Here is a 12,799-nt window from a genome sequence, read left to right as displayed (position 1 = left end):
CCTAATTTGGAAACATTTCTGGAAAATGATTAAAACCAGGTTCTACCCTTAAAATGGAAAACAGCAAATGCTGGTTGCTGTGTTGCCAGACTTCCCGTCTTTGTGTCCTCCTGGCTTTTGTTGGGACATCCTTTGTCCAGTCCGCACATTCATGGCTTTGGCAATGTTTGACTAAGTGTTTCCGGGGTTATGGCTCTGCCGTCACTTGTGTTTAACTGAGTCTCGGATTCATTACTCTTGACTGCTCACAGACTGGGCAAGGTGATAGAAACCTTGACCTCGTTAGAGGGCTTGTAGGACAGCCAGGTCAGTCATCTTTCCAGGTCAGTGAATGGACTCAAAGGGATTTCACACATCACAGAGTTCTTGGACTGACTGCCTTGTATTGACAGGTGTCAGTCAAAAAGCAAGGTGATTGAAAATTCCCTTCCTAGACATTGTCCTTTATGAAAACCACCATTTCTACTGCTCCAGAGCAAAACTTTCCAAGGAAAGACTTTTTGTTGGTTTTGGTTTAGATTTGGAGACAGGTTTTTTTGTTGTTGTTTTTGGTGTGTGTGTGTGTGTGTGTGTGTGTGTGTGTGTGTGTGTGTGTGTGTGTGTGTGTGTGTGTGTGTGTGTAAGGATCCTAGAACTCTGTAGACCAGGCTGGCCTCGAACTCACAGACATCTGCCTGCCTCTGCCTCCCGAGTGCTGGTATTAAAGCGTGCGCTGTTAACGTCTGTTGAGAGGTCACATCTTAATTGCACACAGGAAGTAGAAGAGAACAGGAAGTGGAGTGAGGTTAAAACCCTGCAAAGCTCATCCATAGTGTTGTACTTCCTCCAGTATCCATGACCTCTCTACACAGCAACTGAGGACCAAACGTTCAAATATGTGAGACTATGGGGTACATTTCTTGTCCAGGCCATACTCTGCCCTCAATCCCAACAGGTTCATGGCCATCTCCGAAGCAAAATGCCGCTAGTCCAACTTCAAAAGTCCTGGCCTTTAACAACTTTAACATTATTCAAAAATTCAATCTCTTCCCGTACTATATTTTGATTATATTCTTCTCAGTCCCTCAAGTCCTCCCAGACCCTTGGTAGCTGTTGGGATAGGGGAAATCAGTTTTCAATGGGTGACATGGGGCATATCTGCCACACTCCAGGCAGGTCCCATGCCCAGCAGTAGTGCACCAACACGAGTCAGACTCCTTTTGTTTGATATTTGCTTGCAATTTTAAAAGAGACAAAGATCTGGGATGATTTTCTTCTAAGTGGTAGTAGACTATAATTTGAATTTATGAGTGTCCTTTGTCCCAGCTATTTCTCAGATGTAGAATGTGAACAATAGTCTCTGTCCTCAGGGATTTTACAGTTAAGTGGAGAAGGCAAACTGTAACTGTCATTTAGAGTTAAGTCACTGATCAGAGGCCAGGGGTGTGAAGGGACAGCAAGGAGGTGGTGCTTTTGTGGTGGTTGAGGGAAGAAGGTTATGGGGTGGACTTCTCCACTGGACGTCCAGTGTGAGCCATCTGGGTGGGCAACACAGCAAGCTCAGAAGCACAAGGAGCCAGTGTGGTCAGGCCAGAACTGGAGGTGGGGCATGCAGAGCCAGCCCAAGGGACTGTCAGCCAATGGGAGGGCTTAGGATTGAAAACCTCTTTTTGTGTCAACACAGTACTCCTCTGTCCTCAGTCAACACCACCTTTAAACAGAGAGAATCTGAAGCAGTTTGTGTTTGCTGGAGATTACAGTTGCCCCGTATAAGCATTCCCAGTGTGGCAGTTGGTTTGGCTACCCTTTTTTTCTTTCCCACAGTCTATGGAGGCTTTTTTATTTATATGTTTTTCTGCCTTTTCTTATATCTAGAAAAAGAATCCCAGGATTTTTCTTCCTGTGTGTTTTTGTCATGTTTCTTCATGGTCCATGATGCCAGCTGAGGTTGTCGATGCAATGAAGCCAAACTGACAGGACCGGAGCAGACTGTTCTTCCATTTTCCTAGGTCTTTGAGCTGCACAGCAAATCTAGGGCTGATCCCTCCACACTTGTTCAGCCTGCCTGTGAGGTTTCTGACAGTTTTGCCAGCTCTGTGGTCATCAATGATGTAAAATTCACCAATGTAACCATGCTTCATCATCACAGTTAGGAACCGAATGATGACTTTGGAGCAGGGCCTGATGGGGACCTCTCTTCTCACTCAGCATTGTTGATGCCCTAGAGAGCATCAGCCAGGACATTCATGCATGCCATGGTGACAGCACAGAAAGATGGTGGACGGAAAGAGGACACAGCTGCCCTTTTAATCAGTGCCCAAGTGTGTCTAACCAGAAAGACTAAATGTACTGAACTTTTCATTGGTGTGATGGAACATCTGCACAAAGCAGCTTCAGGGGAGGATTTATTTTGGGTCACAGTTTGAGACAGGTCAGTGCCTGGTGGGGAAGGACAGAGCAGAGTGGAGCAGGAAGCAAAGGGTCTAAATAGAGTGGGTAGGACAGTGGACAGGGCGTGGTGTGGCCCCCAAGAGTACCCCCTAACTTCCTCTAGCTAGGCCCCACCTTCTTTGCAGTATCTCTCTATTATGAAGCCACCAAGGGATCATCCATTTATTAGGCCAAGGTCCCCAGGACCTAATCACTTCCCCAAATCTATAACCCTGTCGGGGGAAATCTCACATTTAGATAACACCAAATCAAGGAAATAAAAATCCCCCCCAAGGCACCTTTGCATTTGTAGGCAAGCATCTCCCTTTCACTAACCTCAGCCCTGCCAGGCGTGCTTGCTGTCACGCCATCAAAACTTAGATATGCCTGATGTCTCTAGATGAAAGCCATAGTCGGCACCCGTGGTGTCACAGAATACTGTTTGTCACCAAACTGATGTTTCTGTGTTCTCCCCTCGTGTTCACACAGCTTCTCTGGGTTCTAAAGCCACAGCAAGGAAGAGAAACAAAGTGGACAGGTATGTGAGCCTCCCCAAGAGGGAAAGCCATAGAAGAATTTAAAGTATCAAAGCCAGGTTGGAGAGCTGGCTCAGTGGTTACGAGCATATATTGCTCTTGTGGAGGATCTGATGACTTCAATTCTCAGATGCAGGTTAGTTGGGTCACAACTGCCTGTAACGCCATCCCCAATGGATTCAATGTCCTTGCCGCATTCACTCTCCCCCACACACACATAGGGAGGGGTCAAAAATATCTTACTGCTTTTACATAGGAAGCCTAGACATTAAGATTCCATGGGGTGGTGGTGATAATGTCAGGGGGCTCCAAGGACAAGGCAGAGACCCAGCCCTTCCCTCACTAGATAACCGTTCAGTTTAAGAAATAACTGGCCTTTCAAGGCAGATACGGTCTGGCCTCACTACCTCTGGCTCCAGCCACTGCTCATCTTACTCTCCCATTATAGCAGTCTGTTACTGTGCCAGCCATTTGCTGCTTTGCCCGTGGGAAAGCTCCATTTCCTGTGCTCCTGAACCCAGGCCATGAGACCTGGCCTGCTTTGATGTTGAAATATCAGTGAAAGGCATGTGGTGGCCGTGGTGGTGCACACCTTTGATCACAGCACCCAGGAGGTGCTGTGAGTTCAAGGTCAGCCTGGTCTACAGAGAGAGTTCCAGGACAGGCAGAGCTGTTACACTGTCTCGGGAAGGAAGGAAGGAAGATAGATGAAGACACATGTGCCATGCCTCCTAGAGGAAGATGCCCAGGGGGTGGGGGTGGGGGTGGGGTGAGGGTGGGAGTTGGTGAAGCCTGAGAGAAGGCCCCAGGATTTGAAAGTTGGCTTTTACTGTGACATGCCCAACCAATAACAAATCCACCAATGTGCCCTACTTGCTCTTAACCCATACATGCCCTCTGCTAAGATATTTTTCTCCCTAGCATACCCCAGCCTGGTAATTTAGCTGCTACTTTCTCTGTGAAATCACAGTTTCCTTCCACCCCAAAAGGAAAAACAAAACAAGCAAACAGTCAAAACCCAGGTTAGAGTCAACAGCACACAGAATAATGTATCACCCCCGCCCCCAAGGCACCCATGTTTCAACTCCTATAACCAGTGCCGCAAAGGGATGGTTCCCGAATGGCTGAGGACTCATCAGCTAGGTTAACCTGAACTTGCAAGCTTGCCCCTGCGTCTCAGGACCCTAAAGGCAAGCAGAAGAGATGGAGTATACATGATGATGAATGCAGAGGACGGAGCAGCGCAGGGCTGGCTTTGAATGTGGAGGGAGGGGCCAGGAGCCAAGAAACACAGGCCACTCCAGAAGCTGGAAGATACATGGGATGGATTCACTCCTAGACTCCAAAAGAAACAGTCCTGGCAGTCCTGCCCGTAGCTTTAGCCTGGTGGCATCTGATTCAGACCTCTGACCTCCAGAACTGTAGTGTAAATTACATTCTTTTAAGCCATTAAGTTTGCAGTAACCAGCTACAGCAGCAAAAACATTACTGGCGTCCCTCTTGGTGATACGTGCCCACTGTACAGCAGCAGCTTCTCATCACAGGACCAAGGCTCCATCGCTCCAGCCTTCAGACCCTTCTCTTCTCTCTTCAGACTCTTCTCTCTGGTTGTACCCAGACTCCAGAGTAGAGCAAGGTGCTTTTAAGAACTCAAGGCACAGACCAGTGAGATGGCCCAGCAGATGAGGAAGCTTGTCACCAAGCCTGACACCCTAAATTCAGTCCCCAGGACCCATAAGGTGGAAGGGAGAACTGATTCCCAAAAGCTACCCTCTGACCTCGACACACAAGCTACATCACACACATGCCTTCCCCACTAATAAATAAATAAAATGCAATGAAAGTTTGTTTTTGGCTTTGTTTTTGTTGTGTTTTTTTTTTGCGGGGGGGGGGGGCACTCAAGGCAGATTTGTAGAAAAACAATTTTCAAAACCAGGACTAGTTGAGTGCCATATAGCCCAGATTCTGAGGGCAGGCGCTACTGTCTGTGACTAGTGGGCGTAGGCTGTAGAGTCTGAAGAGACACTGCTTCTCCAGCCCTCAATGTTCATTCATAGAAATGGAGAGGATGCCACTGTCATAAAAGGGTGTTTTTGAAGTGGTGAAGCCTACTCAAAGACCAGTTTTGTTGGTTGGTTTGTTCTCAACTGGGAGGAGACAGAAGTACAAAATGGTTTCACTGACAACCAGTTACCACTGCTCTGTGGAACAAACACAGCCCTTGGAAGAGACATTGACAAGGCCACTCTCGGGAACACAGAAATCTGAGCATCCCACTGGGCATTGCTGATTGACCACTGTTCCTTCAGAGATAACAGTGTGAAACCTTCCCTCTAGCTGATGTTAATGGTTTCAAGCACCAAAGAGGCTTTGGCTCTGGACACAGCTTAGAACCCTCTATTTATTAAATCCCCCCACCCACCCCACACTCCCCCACCACTCAACACGGACTTCATCCCACCAGAAACCCAGATGCCCATGCCTGACGTGGAGAGTTGCGGTCAGTTTACTGTGACCATGGGAGGGTTGGACAGACACTCTCCCTATTTAATTCCATAAATGTACAGACATGCAGACAGGTTTGGACAGCCACCAAGGTCCTCTGATTAGTCACTGTCAGGGTCACACATATCCTGTTTTCTCATGGTTGTAGTTTTGGACAACTTCATTACAAACAGTCCCTAAGATCTGTCTGGCATGTGGCCTTCAACTGCACATCTTTGGCTAGAACCTTCCAGTAGCTTTTAGTCCCTGGTGGCCATCTGCCATATTTCTTCCAAATGACACACAGTCCTGGGGCAGAGCCAGGTGCACTCTGGTGAGGGGTGATGGCTCTCCAGCAGGGTGAGAGGAAGCAGGTGTGTCCCGCTTGGGTCTGATCCCTGTCTCTGGACTCTAGGAACAGACACCTCACCAACCACCCAGACAGGAAATTCCCTCCCCAAAGGAGGTAAACGAGATCATTTGCTGTATTTTCAGCCATAAAATTATACCTAAAATCATTCCAAATCATTTGAAGTGGGTTTCCCACCCTCATTATTAGAGTAGCATTCCTTAACTGTGGAAGACACAAGCTTAAAGACTTCCACCACCAGGCTAGAGAGGGCTCAGAGGTTAAGAGCACTGACTGATCTTCCAGAGGTCCTGAGTTCAATTCCCAGCAACTACATGGTGGCTCACAACCACCTTGAATGAGATCTGGTGCCCTCTGTTGGCATACAGGCAGAAGACTGCATACATAATAAATAAATAAAATCTTAAAAAAAAAAAAAAGACTTCCGTCACTCAATCACAGACCCATGCTTCCATGTTAGTCAGCCAGCCAGTTTTCACCTGTTCTCTTCCAGAATTTGTTCTTCGGCTGTGTAAACATGTCTATAGAAAAGCCTAGAAGCTCCAGAGTTTGTGGCACACACCTTTAATCCCAGCACTCAGAAGGCAGAGGCAGGCAAATCTCTGTGAATCTGAGGCCAGCCTGGTCTACAGAGTGAGTTCAGGATAGGCTCCAAAGCTACACAGAGAAACCCTTGGTGCTGTGCCTCCCCTAAATTCCCTAATGACAACTCTGCGACTTAGGGGAAGAAACAGGATAGCTACACAGAGTTCAGCAAGTATGTGTTGGAAGCAGGGAAGGTAGCCATGATGAATTTTTTGTGTGACTTTTTCCTGTCTCCCTGTGACTAGACTGTCACTAGAGGTGTGGCTTGGTGGCAGAGCATTTGAATGGCATGTGTGATGTCCTGAGTTCCATTCCCAGAAGGGTCTGAAACAGAAGGTATGTTACAATAAATCTTTCTGCCAAAAGCCGCCTGTGCCCCACTGCCACGTGTGAGCTTTACACCAGCCGCCTGCCTGAGTTAGGTCGAAATGAATACACAGAAACTTGTATTAGGTACAATGCTGCTTGGCCAATGACTAAGATTCTCATCTGTTAGCTCAGTCTTAACTATCATAAACCTATATATTTTATAACACTTATCAGATGCCTTATTGGCGTCCCTCCTTGCCGGTGGATCACATTGTGCCGCTGGAGCAGGAGCAGAGGGAAAAAAGAGGGATGCTTCCTGTTTCTCCTTCTTTAAATATGAGTCTCCTTGCTATGTCACTTCCTGCCTGGATCACCACTTCTCTACTACATTTCCCAGAATCCTCTTTGACTCCTAGTCCTGTCTAACTTACTGTCTCATTGGCCAAACCGTATTTTATTCAACAATTAATAAGATAAACATACACAGAAGTACTTTCCCCATCAAAGGTGAGATGAAAACTCAGTAAATACAATAGCTACCCACTGAAGCTGTCTACCCAGATGAACTCACAACTCTGTGTGTGTGTGTGTGTGTGTGTGTGTGTGTGTGTGTGTGTGTACACCAACGTGTTCCTGCGCCTGCGTGTGCTCCTGCACCTGTGTGTGTGTGTATGTATGGAGGACAGAGGTCAATGTGGGTGTCTCCTACCACTCCCCTCCTTATTTTGTGTGTGTGTTTGTTGGGGGGGAGTCTCTCACTGAACCCAGAGCTCACTGTTTTAGCCACACCAACTGGCAACAAGCTCTGGGGTCCCATGATTCAGAATCAACATTTGTGGGGGACTTTCCCACAGGAGATTCCAGAGCAGTGCCTCAGTTCAAGAGGCACAGACATCAGCAAGGCTGTTTGATCACAAAGTACAAATGATCTCTGGGCTCTGGGGAGTGGCTTAGCAGGTACCGCATGAGGACCTAAATTTCAATCCACAGCACCCACGTAAAAAGCCAGGTACGGCCACAAGTGCACCTGTAATCTCAGAGCTGAAGGCAACAGAAGCAGAAGGATCCTTGGAACTTTCTGGCTGCTAGTTTAGCTCCAAGTTCAGTGAGAGACTCTGTTGCAAGAGAATAAGGTGGCCAGTGATAGAGCGGGTCATGTGGCGCCCTCCTCTGGCCTCTGTGTAGTGTGTGCAGGCTTGTGCTACACACACACACACACACACACACACACACACACAGTATTTCCTCTATGTTGTTAAAGGTCCAGATGGTAGGGTGATACCTGGAGATGATGTGAATTTCCCATTAGCAACAAAACTCCAGCAGGTGTGCGGAAGCTTGGATGGGTCTTGCCCAGTTTATCACATCTGTAGCTGCAAACCACGATTTTCATGGTGTCTTATCAATCCTTCTAGTATCGTTGAAGGCGCTTTTCTTTTGCTCTGTCCCCATTTTAAATTCTGTCATATCCCATATTCCTTTCTGAAGTCCAATTCATTGAAATTCACCATCTTCATCAGTCTTACTGATAGTGAAATTGCCCTAATTTGCCCTGGTCTGGCTTCTTCCCCAGAATCTCAAGGCAGGAATTGAAGAAGAGTCCATGGAAGAACACTGCTTTCTGGCTCCTTCTTCATGGCTTGCTTTCTTATACAACCCAGGGGTGACACTGCCCATAGTGAGCTGGGCTCTCCTACATCAATCATTAATCAAGAAATGCCCCAGATGCCCGAAGACTTGCCTAGAGGCAGTTCCTCAAATGAGATTCTCTCTTCTGAAATGACCCTAACTTGCGTCCACAAGGAACTAGCACACTCTACAAGTCTTAAAGCCGTTGTGCACAGCCTAAGATTGCTGTTTTACGTCCTCAGTCACTGTTGCACTATGATTCCCAATCACACTAACACCGGGTGCTTAGGAGACAGAAATTCGCCATCCATAGTAACAGGGTCATGAAAATTCCTTGGCTTCAAGTAAAAGTGAGGGGGACAGGGTACATCAAAGTCTACTGGGTTGCAAGTCATGTGACTGCCCTTCAGAAAGACTGCAGGGATTCAGGCAGGGAGCCACCAGCAGTGAGGCGCTGTCTGTGCTCCCACAGGCAGCAAGGATTAGAAAGGCAGGCCTGTCTACACACAGCATGCTGTCTCACAAGCCTATTGTGGCTGTGAGGGAGGGTAGACTCTTTGTGTCTACTCCTTGAATAAACTTTACAAAAGCTACTCATCTTAACCAGAAAATTGGAGGAATGAAGGGAATATTTCCTAAGTTCTGGTAATAGCTGATCCCAGAGCAGGAGGCCTAAGTTAGGCTAGAGAGGGAGGGCTCTTCTCTGTGGCCCTCTCACAGGACAGGCCAACCCTCCTAGAGCTGTTACCAGAGTGTACCGGCTTTACCTGAGTAGGGGGTCTCTGAGGATTCTGAGGCTGCCATGCAGGTAGAATCCAGCTCCTCCTGCTGTTGAAGCCACAGACCCCAGACAGCTGGGATTCATCTGTGTCCTCCATAGAAGTCAGACTCAGCCATTTTAGTAAGACTCACCCTTCCAGAACAGCATGGCAGCGAGCACTGGCATTTCCACAAGGACAGTCCCAAAAGTGAGCCTCCACTTAAGACCTAACAGGGTGGACTTTGAGGACATGAAGGGTGCCAAGTGACACATCTGACGCAAAGCCCTCACTTTAACAGGCCTGGAAATGGGGTTTCCACTCACTCTTCCACAACTGAGAGCCAATAGCACAGATCTGGGACCCTAGCTCTGGGGCCTCAGCCTGGTCACTTCTCCATGCTGTGACACCACAAAATATGTGGCTGGCTGTGTTTCGCTGGGCCTAGCCCAAATAGGTGTGGACTCTTGCTCTGGGCCTGGGCTGTGGACCTGTCTGAAAATCACCAAGGAACTTATTTCTGGTATCCTGGGAAAGTATGGGGTTTAAAGCTTTTAAAAATTTCCAGGAGGTGGTGGCGCACACCTTTTATCCCAGCACTCAGGAAGCAGAGGCAGGCAGATCTCTGTGAGTTCAAGGCCAGCCTGGTCTACAGAGTAAGTTCCAGGACAGGCACCAAAAGCTACAGAGAAACCTGTCTAAAAAAAAAAAAAAATTACACTTACCTGTAGGGGACAGTAAGCCATGCCTGTTAGAGGCTGGCTACAGGTGTGCTTACTGTCCCCTACACTTACCTTACACTTACCTGTTTGTGTGGGAACGCATGCATGCATGCCACAGCACACATGTGGAAGTCAGAAAGACAGCCTGGGGGAGTTGGCTCTTCCCTCCCACCATGTGGGTCTCAGGGATTGAACTCAAGTCATCAGACTTGGCAGCAAATACCTTTACCTACTGAGTCATCTGTGTTTTTAGCTGAAACAAATAGAAAGCCTGGGCCTCTCCAGCCCCAACTCACTGTGACATGCCACTGCACATATGGGATGCCTTTGAGTTTGGAAAAGCAAGGGAGGTTTCCCAGAACCTCATAGGTAACAGCTGTCTGAAAATGAAGCATCTCCCAGGGTCCTGCTTCTTGACTTGGCTGCAAGCTTGAGTGAGACCCATCCCCACTGAAGTGGAAACATGTGGGAAGCATTAGAGAGCCACTTATGAAAATCAGTCACCTCACAGACCCCAAGGGCACAGGAACGGTGGCTCCACCCCTGAGTAGCCAGCTCTTCAGCCTGGGAGCCACAGAAAGATGAGTGTCCTCCTCATCAGGGCCTTTCTAGGATGCTTACGACCACCTAGTTTTGCCCAAGCCTGAGCCGTAGAAATTGGGAACATACTGTTCCCAGCCTGGCTGTCACCTGAGAATAAATTACACAAACGACCCCATCAATAAGCTACCGTTTTCTAACAAAAACCACTCTTCAAACTCAGTGACCTAAAACGTGTTATTGCTCACAGTAGAAGGCTCTGGCCATCTGGCCCAAGCCAGCTGATCTTGGCTGAGCCTTCAGATTGTCTGGATTTAGGGGGCAGGTCTGTTGGGCAATGGCTGGTCTACATGGTCTTACTCTTGGTCTGAGTGGGTGACCAAGCTGAATATCACTCACCATCTACCCAATGGGTAGCTTGAGCTTCAGCAAACTGTGGCCAGTAAGTACAAAATCAGACGTGGTGCAGGCTCGTATCACTCCTGTCTCCTCCCTTCAGGTACACTGTGCAAGACCAACCTCCAAGAGCTGCAGACTTTTCCTCTTCCTCCTTCCTCTTCCCTTTCCCTTCTCCTTCTCTGCTGTGGAACAATCTTTTTATACACTGTGAAAATGTGTCTTTTCCAAGGCACCTTCTGATTGGTTTAATAAAGAGATGAATGACCAATAGCTAGACAGGGGATACAGGCAGGACTTACGGACACAGAGAGAACTCTGGGAAGAAGAGAGGCAGAGAAGCCAGCCAGACACAGAGTGGAAACAGGAAGTACAAGACGACAGAGAGGTAAAAGCCACATGGTAGAACATAGATTAATAAAAATTTGGGTTAATTTAAGTTCTAAGAGCTAGTGGGACAAGCCTATGCTAAAACTGAACTTTCATAATCAATAATTAATTCTCCATGTCATTTGGGAGCTGGCTCGTGGGACAGAGAAAGACATGTCTCCTTCTAATTCTTTTTGTTGTTGTTGTTCATTCTTTCTCTGCAGTTTATTTATCTGCTGTCTGTTTTTCTTGGTAATCTTTTTTTCTTTTTTTTATCTTTTTTTGTAATTTTTTTTATTAGTTCAAATTAGGAACAAGCTTGTTTCACATGTCAATCCCCTCTCCCTCCCCCTCCCCCTCCCCTACCCCCCGACCTATCTCCACCCCATCCACCTCCCACTTCCCAGGCAGGGTAGGGTCCTCCATGGGGGCTCCCCAAAGTCCACCACATCATCCTGGGCCGGGCCTAGGCCCTTCCCCATGTGTCCAGGCCTAGAGAGCATCCCTTCATGTGGGATGGGCTCTCAAAGTCCCTTCTTACACCAGGGAAAAATACTAATCCACTACCAGGGGTCCCCTAGAGTGCGGAGGCCTCCTAATTGACATCCATGTTCAGTGGTCTGGATCAGTCCAGTACTGGCCTCCCAGACAGCAGTCTGGGGTCCATGTGCTCCTCCTTGTTCAGACCAGCTGATTCTGTGGGTTTCACCAGCCTGGTACCGCCCTCTGTTCTTTTAATTCTTTCACCATGTATATGTGTGTGCTTGCACACATGTACACACATGAATATGCCATGGTCTCTGTGTGGAGGTCAGATGACAACCTGGGTTCTCTCCTACTATGTGGCCTCTAGGGGTAGAACTCAACTGAGCCATCTAGCTATCCCTAGATTCCTCCTCCTCTTCTTTTTCTTCTTTTGTTTTTCTGTTTGTTTCTTTCCAGACAGGGTTTCACTATATAACAGCTTTGGCTATTCTGGAAATTGCTCTGTAGACCAGGCTGGTCTCAAACTCACAGAGATCTGCTTGCCTGTGCCTCCCAAGTGCTGGGACTAAAGGCATGCACCACCATTGCCCAGCTTAGACTCTATTTCTTAATGAAAGAAACTAAAAAGACTTGGGGAAAGGCAGGAGGGGACTTATAAGTCACTGAACATTCTTTTTTTTTAATTAGCCTATCAAAGTGACCTTGAAAGAAAGGCTATAAAGAAAAAAAAAAAAAACCAAAAACTCATGAAAATGATGACTTGAGGGTACCATGCTCTATTCCAGGGAGTGTCTGTGTAGCTACGTGTCCTTTCTTTATGGGCATTCCATTTTGAGATCCATGTAACTCCCTTGTTATGCACTGTTGGGGAGAGCGCAAACAACCTGAGCCATGTGACAGAGCTGGGAGGTGGTAGAGCCAGGAAATGAACCAGGCAGAGGGGCACCAGGGCCAGCTTCTTGAGAGCCAGCTCTACTGCCCCTCTGCCCATGCAGCTGGGACCAGGACACCCATGTGTGAGGATGTGCGCACAACTCCTTGAGGCTTCAGATGGTTCTGCTCTTGCTCAACAAACTCTATGCTAAGATGAAATAACACTTGGTGATGTCTCAGAGAGACGAACTATCATTGGGAATGCCCCTCCAGCCACACATCTTGCCAAGTTTCCTGGTCTCCCATTTGTTTCCCTGTCTATAAAATTGGAAC

The 12,799-nt window shown here is 47.6% G+C and overlaps 1 pseudogene; it reads right to left on the bottom strand.

Moving 5' to 3' along the window:
- Window positions 1-1,850: 1,850 nt before the first annotated feature.
- On the bottom strand, window positions 1,851-2,236 carry LOC107979712 (annotated as a pseudogene).
- Window positions 2,237-12,799: the final 10,563 nt, after the last annotated feature.

The sequence above is a fragment of the Cricetulus griseus genome, chromosome 5 (assembly GCF_003668045.3).
Source record: "Cricetulus griseus strain 17A/GY chromosome 5, alternate assembly CriGri-PICRH-1.0, whole genome shotgun sequence".
NCBI classification, from domain to species: Eukaryota; Metazoa; Chordata; class Mammalia; order Rodentia; family Cricetidae; genus Cricetulus; species Cricetulus griseus.
The sequence above is the reverse complement of the archived record's forward strand: the minus strand, read 5'-3'. Positions and strand labels throughout refer to the sequence as shown.